Source organism: Pteropus alecto, unplaced genomic scaffold, assembly GCF_000325575.1.
Source record: "Pteropus alecto unplaced genomic scaffold, ASM32557v1 scaffold86, whole genome shotgun sequence".
Classification (NCBI taxonomy): Eukaryota; Metazoa; Chordata; class Mammalia; order Chiroptera; family Pteropodidae; genus Pteropus; species Pteropus alecto.
Genome location: NW_006442109.1, coordinates 12,237,027 through 12,252,858, shown reverse-complemented (window position 1 = coordinate 12,252,858; position 15,832 = coordinate 12,237,027). Strand labels below are relative to the sequence as shown.

The following is a 15,832-nucleotide window of genomic DNA, read 5'->3' as shown; positions in this document are numbered from 1 at the left end:
TTGCTTTTCATCACTTTGAATATTTTGTGCCAATCCCTTCTGGCCTGCAGAGTTTTTCTGTTGAGTAATCAGCTGACAGTCTTATGAGAGCTTCCTTGCAGGTAACTAACTTCTTTTCTCTTGCTGCTTTTAAGACTCTCTTTGTATTTAACCTTTGGCATTTTAATTATGTTGTGTCTTGGGTTCATCTTGTTTGAGTCACTGAGCTTCCTGGGCTTGTTATGTTTATTCCTGAAGAAGGTGACTTTAAGTCAAAGTTTCTTTAAATAATAAACTCTGGGTATCTTTAGAAGAAATTGCTACTTAATTGGAAGAGTCTTATCCATTTTTAAAATAAGCATTTTAAATAGGTAACTGTCGTACATAGAGACATGCTCTGTCCCAGTGTTCTCTAGAAACCTTGTTATGATCAGGCAAAAAACAACGGATTGTTCCTATCACTGCTCCCACTGAGCTGGAGCTCAAGCAAGACCATGTTTGACTGTTGAGCATTGCTGATTGCTCAGCAGCCCTTTTGCTAGGCATTAGTACAGAGGAGGAAACAGGTACAGACAGGTTAGGGCTCCCTGAGGCCAAATGACTAGTAAATGGTAGAACCAGGATCAATCACTTTACTTTTAACCACTGTGCTATTGCCTCCCCTAAATGTAATGTTTTGTCTCATAAATCCTAATCCATCTCAGCCTCAAATATGAACTTTTCTGCGTCCCGGTATATCCATTTAGAATGATTCCCTTGCACTGAAGAAGAGGGGTCAGAACAGAGTCCAGTGGTTGGCAATGGGTGGCCTGTGGGTTTGTATGGGTTATGACTCGGAGACAGATACTTAATTAAGTCCTATGATTGCTTCTCTTTGAAATTGGATAGTCGTTCTTTTTTTGTTTGTTTGGTTGGTTTTTTTTTGAGTAATAGTTCTTGTCCATTGTCTACCAGAGGAAAACTTTTTGGGAGAGAGGGAACCTCCAGGAGACGAAGGGGGATTAACTAGATTTGTACTTTGCATCCGACATACCTATAAAGGGATTTGTACATCTACAAGGGATTATGGTTTTTTTGCCAGGTTTATAATTATGGTATTATGAGGATTGATGTTTTACATGGAACTTCTGAACCTTTAAAAATAGGGCAATGAGAGGAATAAATTTATTTGCTGAAGATGAATATAATGGGCTCATTAAGGGAATACATTTTTGTATTTTATAGTCCAAATAGAAAAAAAAGCTTTTGTATATAAATATAACCCAATAAAAATAAATCTGTGGAGTGGTTAAGGATATCATAATAGAGAATATTTTAACCATAGAAATGGCCCATCTGGACAAGTATGTTCCTTTTTTTTATTATTATTATTATTCTTAGTCAAATAATTTTTTTCATCAGTTCTTTTATTAGTCAGGAATGAATCTACTTGTCTCTTGAAATAGTTTTTTGCCTTTGTTATGATAGCTTTGAGCTTTGTCCTTCAATTTCTTCAACTGTAGGTAGTAAACATTATATCACATTGTAAATCTTCATTAATATGATTACAGGATATAATGTTCGGTTTCAAATGGGATGGAATGATTGAGAAGATGGAAAATAAAAAGCAGCACTGTATTAGTGGGATCTCTTTGGTCACAAGTAACAAATTCACTTGAGCTACCTTAAATAAAAATAATTATAATAAGGATACAGGTGTGTCTTAGGACCCCAAAGGCAAGGATGAAGTGGCCCTGGGGAATGAACAGGACATAGAGATGAGCGAGGAAACTCTCTTATCAGTGTTCACTACAAGCATATGTGTGATACAAATCCCTCTAAGAGAAGAAAGCTGGCAGAGACGGAAAGTAGAAATCTGTGCAGTATATCACTTTACACTTGAGCATAAGATTTAATAATAGCTCCATTGTCTTCTTTGTGAAATCATACTTATTACGTAAAATTCTAACAGTTATAAGCAAAGTAAAAATTGTCTAAACTTCTGATAATCAAAAATTCTCTAAATTTCTGATAACTATTTTGATAAGTGTCCTAGACATTTATTGGGACATCCAGGAACATGTCCACAGCTGTGCATGGTTTTTTAACCTGTTTTATTCACTCAGAAGTATATCATGGGTATTTTTTCATATCAGTAAATAGACTTTCATTATTTTCAGTGTCTGTGTAGTTTATTTAACACATGTCCTATTTGTGAACCTTTAGAGCATTTATTTTTTTCCCTTATAAATATAAGCAATGCTATGGATATACATCTTTCTGCCCACACAATTATCTACTTTGAATAACTTCTCAGAATTAGGATGGCCAAATCAGAGTATACTATTTTACATGCTGACGTAATTGCTACATCATGAGATATATCTATAATATTAGCTATTATCAGTCTTTTGTAAAGATGTCAATTTGACAGGTGAAAAATAATCTGAATTTTCTAAAGTTGTATTTTTTTATTTGTAGTATAGTCGAGTATCTTTTCATGTGTTTATTGCTATTCTGTTATGGAAAGTTTATTAATTTGCTTTGTCCATTTTGAGGGGAGAACTAATTTCCTTAGTCATTTTTAAAACATTTTTGCATCATAAAGGATAGTAACCTTTTATAAGTTTTATGTATAGTTCATGTAGTTTCTTATTTTATCTTTGACCAAAATAATGATGTTTGTTCTTTTTTAAATTTGTTTTTGCCATTCATATATTTAAGACTTAAAAAATGCAGCCAGCCAAATGTCTTAATTCTTTATAGTTTCAGATTTTGATGTTATGATGTCATATTTAAAAAGGCTGTTTCTATCCCTATATTATAAAACTATTAATCTGTATCTTCTTCTTGTATTCATTTGAGTCTTTTTTGAGGTTTTTATCCCCACAAGTAGAAAGAGATCTGGATTTTTTCTTCCTTCTAAATAGCAAACCAACACCATTTATTAATTAGACTCACGTACCTACCAAGATCTGATTACATGTGCTTGGTCTATTTCATATGGATACTTGATTCTATATCTGGTTGTTTATTCTGTTTCATTGATTGATATGAATGTTCTCACTCAGACTTCTGTTTATTAACTCTAGCTGGCTAATTTTGTTGATTTCTACAATTGATGATGATGCTTCTCTGCTTTAAATTTGGTATCCGTGAAATAAAGTGTTAAGTGATTAGTATTCAGTGCCTCAGAGATGAAGTAGGAACAGTTGCAGCAAGAGGTACTACTCACAGACATGTTAAAGGAACCAAGTAGGAAAACGAACAAGACAAGAACTCATGTAAACGAATATGCAGTTCCTGAGATTTTTGTTTTAAACAGTGGTGGGGGCAGGGAAGAGGATATATATATTTGGTCTTTGTTTAAATTCAGAGCCATTCAGCGTTCCTACCAGAGGGAAGAAAATGTGTTTTGCCTCTTTGCCAACAGTAACATAATTTTGGTCTTCGAAATAAGTGTCTTGGGACCTCAATTCCCTGTTGGTAAAAAAAATTCCCAGCCCATGCATTGCAGCGGAAATTCATTGTTTCCTGAGTTATTTCCTTTCATGCTTAGTGTGGGGAAAATGACCAAATGTATAGATTGAGTTTTTTTTTTTCTTCCAAAACCTGACGTCTGTAACATTACTTGATTCTGATAGTTTTTATTATGTTGTAGGTATTGCTGAAGGCTTCTCAGATGCTTCAGGATATCTTCAGGGAAATCAGCTCAATAAACTGAGAATTTAGGTGAGTCTTTTTTTAAAAAAATTTCATTCTTATCAATTGGCCACTCCCTTCCTCCCCGCATTGGAAAAATTTTTAAAAAGTGTTAAAACATCACTTACACTGTCTTGTTTGGTTTCAACCATGGTTCTATGAAGCAGGAGTGTACCTGCCTGGTCTTATTACTTCCATTTCAGTTTGATTTTCCACCTGATAGTTTAGTGGGTTGATGGTGGTGGCCTAGAAGAGGGGGTGAGTAGCTGGTTTTTTGCTTTATTGCATGAATTCTCATTCATTCACATTTGTTTGCTTCATAAACATATTTTAAAGTGCTGGATAAGGAATTAATGTAGAAACTTTTAGTAGTCTTTGCACTGGAACTGCTTTGTGGTTCCCAGAGCTCTCCAGGGATGGCACACAGTTGCTCTAGCAGGAGATAAAGTAAACTTTGGTTATAGATTATTGGTTTCCCCTTTGGTTATCCTGGTTGCGGCTGCATGATCTCAAGTGTGTATGAGATAACCAGTGTAGGGGAAAAGGCCATCTTCTGTAGATCTTGGGCATGCCTCGACTGAAGTCTGACAGATGAAAAAGGATTGGTTTATGCTCCTACTCTTAAAACCTGTATCGTGGCAAACCAGACGTATCAGTTCTGTTCTTGACCAGCTACACAACTAGAGATGGGTTAGTTAATCTCTGCTTGTCTCCATGGTCTTATTGTTAAATGTAGTGGCTGGTCCAGCCTAGTTGTTCTCACACTTTTAGATTATGTGAATAGGAAAAAGATTTTTTCAAGACCAATTTTTGCTCTGTTTTGGGGCTATATATAAACATAATTGGTAATTATTAAAGTTGGATGAGTATGTGAGGGCTCACTAAATATTTTATGCCATTTTATTTTGCATTTAGAATTTTCCATAATTAAAAGATTTATTTTCAAAATGTAACTACCATCCACTCACATCACTTTATGAGAAGAAATATTTTAATACTAAAATCGTAAATTGGTCTTTAGATTGTATATATTTAGCATTACGAAAATGCTTTTCATTTCCTGACTCTCATTTCTCTGCTGACAGGTGACTATTAGCCATCAATAAGTAAGCACTGGCCTGAGGACTTGGGAAATTTTGGGGTGTATGATTGTTAAGGGCTCTTCAGCCTCTGAAACTGTATCATTCCTCTGAAGCAAGAAAGAAATATACTCCAGTTATATATTGGCTCTTTCCAGAAAATGCCATGACAGCTAGCATGCGCAAATTAAGAGAGGTTAAAGGTCAAACAGAAGGCTAGGGATTGGTCTGTTGGGAAACTCAAATAAAAGTGGCTCATTCATGTGAATGTTAAATGTATCTGTGAGCCTGCCTGTGGTGTGGGGATGTTGAGAGCTAGGGGTGTGCCCGGTTAAATGTTTAACTCCAGGAGACCACTGCCAATACCAAGTACAAAGGAATGTAAGACTGGAGCGTAGGCGTTGAGGGCACAGCCAAGAATTCTTAGCTGAGGGCAGTGGGATCAGATATCCACAGGATATATGGCAGAGTAAAGGAGCTTTCCTGCTCTGGGATCCTCTGGGCGCCCTGGCATGGATGTAGTACTTCGAGGACCTGCAGAAGGTACTAAGTGGTCTGAGTTAGTTGAAGGACCTGGGCAGAGTGGACAGGAAGCACATCAGATACACACCTTTCCCACGTTTTCAGACCTAAAAGGAGTGTGCCAGGTGGATTCCTATGCTATGGGTCTGTATTGAATGGAGACTAGACTTACCATTTCCTTCTTCTTGGGGTATGGGGATGTATTATAAGGGGTAGGGTAGGTGGAGGACAGAGGAAATAATGGGCTGAATTATTAAGACAGTGAAATGATGTGAGGAAGGAACAGCAATATCACCTATTTCAAAATAATCCCGGCTGCTTCTGAAGTTCTGTGAAGTTATACCATGGTCTACATTGATTGGAATATGGTAGTTCAGTGCTGTAGACATCCTCCCTGGGTGATTTCTGGCTTTTGTTTGTTTTAACTTGCTTATATTCTGGGAAATACAAATTTGACAGACTTATCTGGTTGTTTTCCCTCTGTCAATCAACTCTAGGTTAACTGCCTGATTTATATGCTTCAGTTGGATTGCTCCAACCCGCAGGTTATTTATTTCACTGCTCTTTTTTTTTAGGAAGAAGCTATATCAAACAACAACAGAAATATTTGTCTTAAAAAATATAGGAATATGAGAGATTACCTGAAGTCTTAACATTTCCAAAAGTGTCTGAAGCCATGAATAAATGCTAGCAGAAGCTTTTATTTTGACATAAACCAGAGGAAGGAGAATTGCTTTAAGGGATGTGGGCCAGCCCAAGTCTGAATAAAATTTAATGAATGAACACTGTAATCAATCAGTCATGTTCTGAGCCTTTCAAAAGGCCAGATCATGCTGAGTGAGATCTTGTAGGGATGAACAATTAAAAATTTGAGACAGTCATGCTTCAGGGGAATAAACATAATGCTTTAAAGTGTTACGGGCCTGTCTATGACTGTGTATGTGTGTGTGCGTGTGTGTGTGTGTGAATGAGTAGATGAGGATGGGGGCATATGATAAATGATTTGTTTAGAATTTTACTTAATGACTCATAGTGTATTCCAGATTTGAGAATAAATGCAATATTCTGAACTTATCTCCATTTTCCCTGCAGGCTTGTAAAGAAAATATTTAAAAAACAATTTTAAATGAAAAACATTGTTTTTGGCTCTCTGGGAATTTTTAGTTCCCACTGCTGTTTAGGGAGGCCATTGAATCTGTAAAATTCAAAGCAGGATCTACGTAGCTATTTGTCATTCTGCATCAATCATTTAAGGCAATGACGTCAGTAAAAGATAAGTTGTTCCTCTGCTTTTCTTCATTAAAAATGTAATCCGTTATACACTTTTGTCTTCCTGCCATGCTCCATTAGCCGGATTCTTTGGATTACTCTGTTGGTTGACTAGGCACGGCCACGTGCCCCTCACTGCTGGCTCCCTGGGTGGCTGGGAGCCCTAATTACTATCATCTCCTTGATCAAGGTTCCAGGACGTATGCTGGGGTCTTTTCTCTGCTGCCTGTGCTTAGTAAATGTTTCAGAACAACAACAATTTCCAGATTTCTTTTCAGAACTGAATTTACTAATCTACGGGCATTGTAGAATGTGCTGTGTCTTTAAGCTTTTTGGCTAATTATGCTTATCAGTTAATTTCTTTTAATGCTAAGACGCCCTTCTAAAGAACTCAAGATTTGAGCCTTGTTTAAGAATTGATTGGATTTCATCGACTCAAAGGCTCTGGAATACTTGTGCCTGCATTTAACTATTCTACTATGGAGTGTGAATCTTTAAAAATCTTTTTTTTTTGGTCATGAAGTCCCATTTTCTGAAGACCTAGAATGATCATCAAAGCCATTCTCTTCTGTTTACAACAAATCAGAATCGGACAGCTTTCTAGAACCATGAAATGACTAGTGTACTTGTAGAGTTTAAATGGGACTTTATTAAGATTAAACACACTGTAAGGTCAGCTGCAATGGTCTCAACGCACCACCGTGAGGCCTAGTAAAAAGTTGAGTAGAATCCTACTGCTATGATCTAAACAATGGTTTTATAGAGGATCTTCTATTTTAAAAAATTTCAGTCGAAGTAATATATGCAAATGGCTAAAAATTAGAAAACATTACAGAACAGCTTATAATGAAAAGCAACATGTGTTACTCTACCTCCTTCACTTAGTCTTGCTTCTCAAAGCAACTACCTTTTTTTTTTTTCCTGTAGGTCATCTTTGTTGCTGTTGTGGAGATTTCCACATGTATAAATATTCTTGCATCACCATTTATCACTTTATTGGTTTTAAGGGCGATGTCTCGATACCTTGTTGTGATCGCTGATTAGCTAGCTCTGACCATCCTCGACTTCCTTCCTCCCAGCACGGACTCATGCTTTTACTCCTTTCATTTGTCCCTCAGATGACATATGCAGCCTCTTCTTGTTCTGTGTCCTAGAAACACTATTTCTTGTCTGCCATCCTCTCCATTTTGGGCAGCTGTACCGTTAGTTTTATATACGCATAGTCAGTAATATTTACATTCTGTACTTTAACTCAGTAAGAGCTTCCATAATTTACCTATCACTTGATTTTGAATGTTAAAACCAAGAAGCAGCATTTAATCTGTTACAATTAGGTAGCTGCAGTTCACCTGGCAGCCAAATTGTGTGGTGGGATTACATTCCTTCCTCTCTGAGCCTGATATCCTCACACTTTGGCCTCTCCGTGGAGCATGTTTGAATGGATTCTCCTTTTCACAGGCACCAGGTGTCTTGAATACAGCCTCAAGTTCTCCTAAACTGTCTTCCCATGTTTCTTAGGAATGTGCTTTATTTTTGAAGTTCTCACCCCCACAGTCCCCTATCCTCTACCTTCAGCCAGAATAATTTGATCTGAATGTGTGCCGTCCGTCTCTAAGTAAGTGCTGATGGCCAGGAAAAGCTTGTTACTACTGTTGGAAGAATAGCTTCAGGCTCTGATGTCTCTGAGGGGCAGCAGCCTGATCTTTGAAATTACCCCTCATTTACTGAGGACCTGATATGTTAGGCACCTCTGTACTTAAGGCCTGATGTCTGTTGAAATTCGCACACCAGCCCCATGGAACAGATGTTGTTGTTGACGTTTCGTACACCAAACGTTGAGATCTATATGAGAGGCCTCCAAGGCCTCTACTGGGAAGTGCTTCTTAGATCCCGGCGGGGGCTGGGGGCATGGTGTCAACTATGGTCTCATAGGTCATAAAAGACTTCTGTCTCCAGAAGGTCTTACACATTTTTCTCAACAGACTTCCATCCTCCTCCAGAAAACTGCTGCTGCCTAGGACAACTAGCTCTGCTTGATTCCCAGCCTCATCCTTGCTGTGGCTGCGCCATGTGGCCAGGAGCTCATTTTATAGAATTCTGTGACTGGCAGCAGCAGTATCCTTACCCACTTAATGTTCCCTTTGTGAATTTGGAGTGAGAAATAGGGCTTCTTACTCAGCCCTGCTGGTAAGTTGGAAAGGTGCTTTGTCAATGATGATTGTTGATCTAGGTATTTTCTTAGATTCCCGAAGTATGTGTGTGAGTTAGGCACATTTGATTATCTTAGCCATTTGATTATCTTAGTATAGACTGTGTTTTGATAATTATTTTAGAAGGTTGGAAAAAGTAAACAAGTAAAACAGTAAAGTTTTACTTTTAACACTTCATTTCTCTCTTGAACACAGTGGTCTGCATAAATCTTCTGGTATAACTGTATTCAGCACATTACTATTATAATAGTGACCAGGTAGATGGCAGGTGACCTGGGCATGTGGGTCCCTCACACAATATTGGTGTTCTTCCCTCTCCCGGCTGCTCCCTTCTCACTATGCAGACCCCAGGTGAAGTTTTTGCAGTGGAACCAGCATTCTCTCCATGAATATGCTATCATTGAGTTGGTGGCTGTGGATGGAGTTCCTCCTTGTTACCTCTGTTAGGTCAAGGTGACAGCATTCACATGCACTGCCTCAGTGCAAATACTGCTTAGTCTTCAAACATCTGACCTATTTATGTCTGTTCACCCAAGTAAGTATTGATGAAAGGGAAATCTTCAGAATGGGCCTCACTTAGGGAAGCAAGATCTGGCCTTAGGGAAGTTGGACTTAATAGAGAGGGGTCAGTATTTACCTTGTCGCAGTGGTGACTAAGGGTAATTTCTCACATTTAAATGAAATGATAAGCAATGCCCTACTATCATCTTACAATGATTAATTCTGACTTGGCAATTTTTAATTTTATATTAATTGATTGCAAGGTTTTTGTAGAATAGTAATCTGTGTGAGATATTTTTGGTTCCATTATATAAACATCACTAATTGTCACAGTTATACAAGTCCAATGACACTTGGGCAAACGTATCTGAGATGGACAAATCTATTAGGACAGTTTCAATCTTGGTCAAAGTTTTATCCCACACCTATAAATGTGGCTTCTAGAAGACCGGGATAGAACCCAACCCTTCAGGAGAAGAAAATAAAGTTTAAAAAGGCTTTTTTATTACCAGATCCTAAATGTTCCCCAAATACATTATATATTCTTCCATTTATTTACCTCTAAGGAGTAAAGAATGACTCAATCTCCTCTGCAGGAGAACTTTTAGCTCCAGGCGTCCGTGTTGTCCAGGACGCTCAGTTTATTCTGCTGTCCCTTTGGAAAATTTGATGCAGGCACAGGAGATGAGCTGTGTGAAAGTGAGGCTCTTGTCTCTGTTGGCCACTCTTTTCAGAAATTTGGATTCAGAGGAAGCGTATTCAATATTCTGGACTAGGAAGCACAGAAAAAAAAAAAACTGGCACTGGAGGATATGACATGGACCTTGTTCTGTTTTGTCTACACATTTCCAGAAAGACCACAGTACAGACATGTCTATGACAAATGAGCAGAAGGGAGTCAGTCCAGAGGAAGAAGGGGATGTTTCTAATGTGATGCTCGAAAGTAGCATTTATTTTGGGATTAGTTGATGTAAGTTTTGCCGCTTATAGTGGATAAGACTGTAAACCACAGTGGGTTAAACAAGATAGAAGTTTATTTCCTATTACCGACAGTGAAAGTCTGAAATGGGCTGTTTAGGGCTAGCAGGGACTCAGGTTCCTTCCAGGATGAGTACATTTTCACACCTTATTCGGGGGTGAACTTCTAAATTAAGAGCTTACAGCAGAAATCCCTTACAGGCAAAATTACCTTTGAACATCCCTTGGGAAGGTGTCACATTAGACATGGGTTATCCTATCTCCCCGTCAGATTGGTACAACGGGCTTTTCTCCCAGCTTTGAAATAGCTTGCTGCTAAGTAGTTAGCTCCCGTGTTTAAGTATCATGTTGTAAACAATAGAAGTGTTCTCAGCATCCAGATAGGACCCCAAGAGGTACTTAGAAACTGAGCAAGCCCAGAGAACTGTAAATTCTTACATTCCCCCCATGGTCATTCTGAGACTTCCAAGATCACTGAGAGGAATGGGAGAGAAACTCTCTGCCAGAAAAAAGTATGATTTATACATACTTTTTTATTATGGAGACTTTCAAACATATCCACAAGTGAAGGGAATTGTCTAGTGAGCTGTGTGCTCATCACCCAGGTTCAATAAGGATTAATTCTTAACCAGTCTTATTTCATTTATACCCTTCTTTCTCCCACCAATTACTTTGAAGCACATCTTTGCTATTTTATTTTTCCTCTGTCAATATTTCAATTTATTTTTCTAAAAGGTAAGATTTAAAAAAACTTATCTATTATTCCTTATCACACCAAAACCAAAAATTACCAATACTTCTTTAATATCATTAAATATCAAATTACTGTTCAAATTTCCTCAATTGTTTTATGGTATTTTTTTAAGTTCCTTTGAATTAGGATCCAAGTAAAGTTTACACATTGTAATTGAATGATGTGTCTCTAATTTCCATTTTTTTTTTTTTTTTTTTTTTTAGGCGAGGCAACCTTGATTGACCTCACAGATTACAAGGACCTTGTCAGTTTACAATCCCTTATTTTTTATTTTTTACGACTAGAGCACCTGGTCTTCCAAGGTGATCCCCCATCCAAGTACTAACCAGGCCCGACCCTGCTTAGTTTCCGAGATCAGACAGGATTGGGCTTGTTCAGGGTGGCAAGGCGGTAGACTCTAATTTCCTTTTAATCTGTAGGTTCCCCTTCCGTCATTCTCACCCACATCCCTACCTTGTGATTTGTTTTTTGAAGAAACTGGGTTGTTTGTCCTTTTAGAGCAGAGATTCTCAAATGGAGATGATCACCTTCCTTCATCTAGAGACATTTGGCAATGTCTGGAGACATTTTTTGTTGTCACAACTGGAGAACACTACTGGCAGTGTGTTAGGTAGTAGGTAGACATCAAAGGTGGCTGCTCAAGAGTGCTGTCCTACACTACACAGGATAGCCCTGCATAATAAAGGGTTACCTGTCCCAAATCCCAGTAGTGCTGAGGTTGAGAAACTGTGCTATAGTTTTACAGTCTGGATTCTCAAGATTGCTTTTTGGTGACTTTTGACATGTTCCTCTGTTTCTTGTGCTTTCTATGATCTGTTAGTTAAATCTCAAGTTTTAGTCAGATTCAGATCTAGGTTTTTTGTGTCCCCTGCCCCTCTCTGCCCCAAAACTACATACATCGTAGGCAAGCTGTTTATTTTCATTAAGAAATACATAGTGAGTGGTGGTCTCTGCAATATTACTGGTCATTGATGATTGTTGCCTATATTCTTTAATTCATTAGTGACTGCAAAATAGTGATATTCCAGTTCTCTCATTCCTTATTTAGATACAATAATACTTACATGAAAGTAAATTTACCTCAACTATTTATTTACCCTGAGCTTCAAATAGGAAAGTCAGGATAAATGTTTGTTACTTTCCCTTTATTTTCAAAACAAAAAGTTCTCTAGCAGTGTCTTCTAAAGTGATCACTGAGGTTTTACTAATTTATTTTTTGGCTTGTTTCTTTTTTCAGTGTAAATGTAATTGATGCGTAGCAATGTAATATTCTTATTGCTACTCATATTTTCCCATATTTACCAGTGGAAACTAATTTAGGTTGACCAGTGGACACTAATTCCTGAGTCCTTTTGACATGACTTGTACCTTTGTATTTTTCTTTGTGATACACCAACATATTACAGACTTATACATTTTTTACTCCAGACTTAGAGTCACCACTCCTTTAAGGGGCCCTGGTTCCTTTTGAGTATTTAGAAGGCACAATGTAGAAATTAGGAATATTTATTGCTACTTAATTTATCATTGTTTCTTATCAGTGCACCAAACTAGGGAATATGTGTATTTATGCTCGTGTGTGTGTTGTGTGTGTGTGTGTGTGTGTGTGTGTGTGTGTGGAGAGAGAGAGAAAACTGATCATTAGTTTATACTAATACTTCCAAGTGAAGTTCAGGTATATGGTTCAGAGAGAGAGAGAGAGAGAGAGAGAGAACTGATCATTAGTTTATACTAAAACTTCTAAATGAAGTTCAGGCATATGGTACTGGGTTTTTACTTCACCAGCTTTGTCTGTATTCTTTCATCCACCCAGAATCTCAGTTTGATTATACTGTCTTTTTTCTTTCTGTTATCTGCGTTATCTCTGGTTACAGAAACACAACTGTTTTAAAAATATTTGGTATAGTTCTTCTCTGTGGTTGTGCCACCAACTGTATACATAGTTAGGTTCATTGGTTTCATTTTATTTTCTGTTTTCAGAGATTCCCACTTTCAATTTAAATAATTTTGCACAATATTGCCAAAGTTTCAAAGCCTCCTCTATAATATAAGGCATATCAGAGCATTTTGCTTTTACCCTAGTCCCCTCTCCATCCCGTTTCCTCCCTCCCCATATGTAGCAATTGAAAAAAATATATGGTTTATCCTTGAACCCTTTTTAAATATATAAGCAAATGTGAGTGTGCTTTCATATTTATATCTCCCTGCCTTCTTAGAGAAACAATAGTATGCTTACGTACATCTTTCTACTTTGCTTTTTTCACTTACTCTCTCCTGGCTCCTTTCATAGTGGTGGGTAGAGGTAATCCTCATCCCGTGACACAGCTGCATCATCCTCCACTGTGCGGATTTGCTTGAACTTATTCAGCCTGCCCTTTTGGTAGACATTTGGATGTTTTCCATCTTTTAGTATTAGAAATAGTGCTGTAGAGAATAGCCTTGGGCACTCTTAAAATCATTTTTTAACCTCATGAAAGTTAAATGTATGTATGATATGACTCCTTTTGTGAAGAGAAAGAAGGATGTCTGCCAGCTGTTGAGATAGAACAGAGCTTTGGAGCAGGCAAGGGAAAGGGAGAGTGGGAGAGGGGAGAAGAGCATTTCAGTGGAGTAGACGTTATGTCTTCAAGTGGAATAAAATAGGGCTTAGGAAGGTTGGTTAGATCCAGGTTTCCATGACCTGCATTGTCAGGCCAAGGGCTGTGGATTTCACACTCCAGGCCAGGAGTCAGAAATCTTTTCCGGTAAAGGACCAGATTGTGAATATTTTTAGGCTCCCATCTGTGTTGCAACTACTCAACTCTGCTGTTAGAGAGCAAAATGCAGCCATAGACAATTTATAAATAAATGAATATATTGCTGTGTTTCCTACTAAAACTAGATTTATGGACACTGAAATTTGAGTTTTCTAATTTTCATTTCTGAAATATAATCTTTTTGATTACTTTTTCCTCAATGATTTAAAAAGGTAAACATCATTCTTAGCCTGTGGCCCTTAGTTTGCCAAACTCTGCTCTGGGCTTTTGGGAGCCACAGAAAATCCTTGAACACAGGAAGGACGCACTCAAAAGGATTATCGACAGTGAATTAAAAAGTAAAAAGGGCTTTGTCAGAGGGAAGGAGCCCACCTTCAAGAGGCTCTTAATGGCCATGTAGATACAGTCGAAGGTGGCTATGGTAATAGAAGTGGATTTCTTCTTTTTTGTCTTTACTACCTGAGATTTGAGAATTATTGGAAAGCATATAAGGGAAGCATTATATTATTTGGTGTGGAATTTATATATACACATATATTTAAATTTATTTAAATTAGTTTCAAGTATACAGGGAATTTATATTTCTTTTTAAAAGCGGTGCTCTATAATTTTCAACAAGTTGTACACAAATAGAGAGCCAAACCCACCATCTTACACTGTGAACTTGGGCAAATTGTCTCATTCTTTTCTGCCTCCTCCTCTTCCTCTCACCCTCATCCCCCATCAAGAAACTCAGTATTGAGCCTCATGTGAACGGCAAACCTTTTATATCAGCTGGCTTGTACATCTTGTTTTCTACGTTTGCAGGCTAACTGTTGAGAAAACAGTATTTTGTTTATGAGAGGAAAATCAAAGATGATATCAATGAAAAATGCATTTTCATAAAACGGAAATTATTAAAGCAACTTTTAAAATGTCACCGCAGATTTCACGCAGACAAGAAAGAGCTGAATACATTAGAAAGTAGGTCAAGTTATCTCATGTTTATGAATGAGGTAAATTATAGTGTAGGTTTAGGTTTATAAAATTGTGTGATGCTATAGTTTATATGAATTACCCTAGCCCAAATGATATTATACCAAAATATAATTAAAATAAATTGAGTTTGTTTCTTTGTCTTTTGTGGCTTAAATACTTTATACCTAATATTTTATGAATTTAATAAACTAGTAAAAGTGATGAGCTTCTTGTTATTGCTCACATTTCCTGTATTAGATACAAAATCTGCTCGAGGGAGTTAAAGCTGAAGTAGATTTAATCCAGGGGGTGAGAGCTTCCAGAATCCTTAGGATATTTGAAAGAGTAGGCTCCTGGCTGAGCCTCCAGGAGACCCCCACCCCCACAACCATTTTTTCTTACCAGAATTGTGAAAGCTGCTGTGGGAAGCTATTGAATTAGGAAGCAAATACTTGAGCTGTTAGCTCCCCCACTACTCCTCATGCGAAGAGAAATTGCTTCTCTTGGATGCCCAGGCACTCTGTCCCCACCCCCCCCACCTCCACCCCCTGCCACTCGGTTCCAATTCACAGTCCCCTTTGAGCCTGTCTCATTGGTAAAGTTTGTCACATGGGGCACCATAGCAACAAAGTTGTCTGGACAGTATATAATGTTTAGCTCTCCAGCCTTTCCATGCTACGAGTGAGCGAACTCACTGCGTTTGCCTCAGTTTCCAGTTTTAGTAAATACTGCTTCATATATGCATGCTACCACAGCTCCACATTTGAATAGCAGAATATCAGAATTTCCCTTCCTTAGATACATGTGATACATTTCAATAGACTTGTATAGTGACAATAATTGGTGTAACGCCAGTGTTACTAGTTACCTAGTATTAGTTAGTAGTGTCACTGATGACTTAGGGAACCTAGTAAGTCAACATTTGTGATTTCAAAAAGATCTTTTTTTAAAATTTGGATTATTGTAATACTAAGAAAGGAATCCCTGTGGTTTAACAGTAAAAAGTTCATCGATGGTGGAATCCAGACCTAGAAAACATATTTTCCCCACAAAGACTGGTAAGTCAAAATATTTTTCTGATCATTCATTAGTTAAGCATTTATCGTGCTAATTTAAGTGTAAAGTCGGCGATAAAGCGTTTGTTCA

General features: G+C 37.6%; 1 protein-coding gene and 1 pseudogene across 1 annotated transcript in view; one reads left to right on the top strand and one right to left on the bottom strand.

The window, feature by feature from the left end:
* Nucleotides 1-15,832, top strand: part of TLN2 (talin 2) — a 397,436-nt gene that overhangs the window by 161,090 nt on the left and 220,514 nt on the right. Inside the window, exon 4 of the mRNA XM_025038744.1 lies at nt 3,620-3,690. The gene's annotated coding sequence lies outside the window, so the exon portion shown is untranslated. The remainder of the gene's footprint in view (nt 1-3,619; nt 3,691-15,832) is intronic.
* LOC112469823 lies at nt 11,251-11,369 on the bottom strand (annotated as a pseudogene).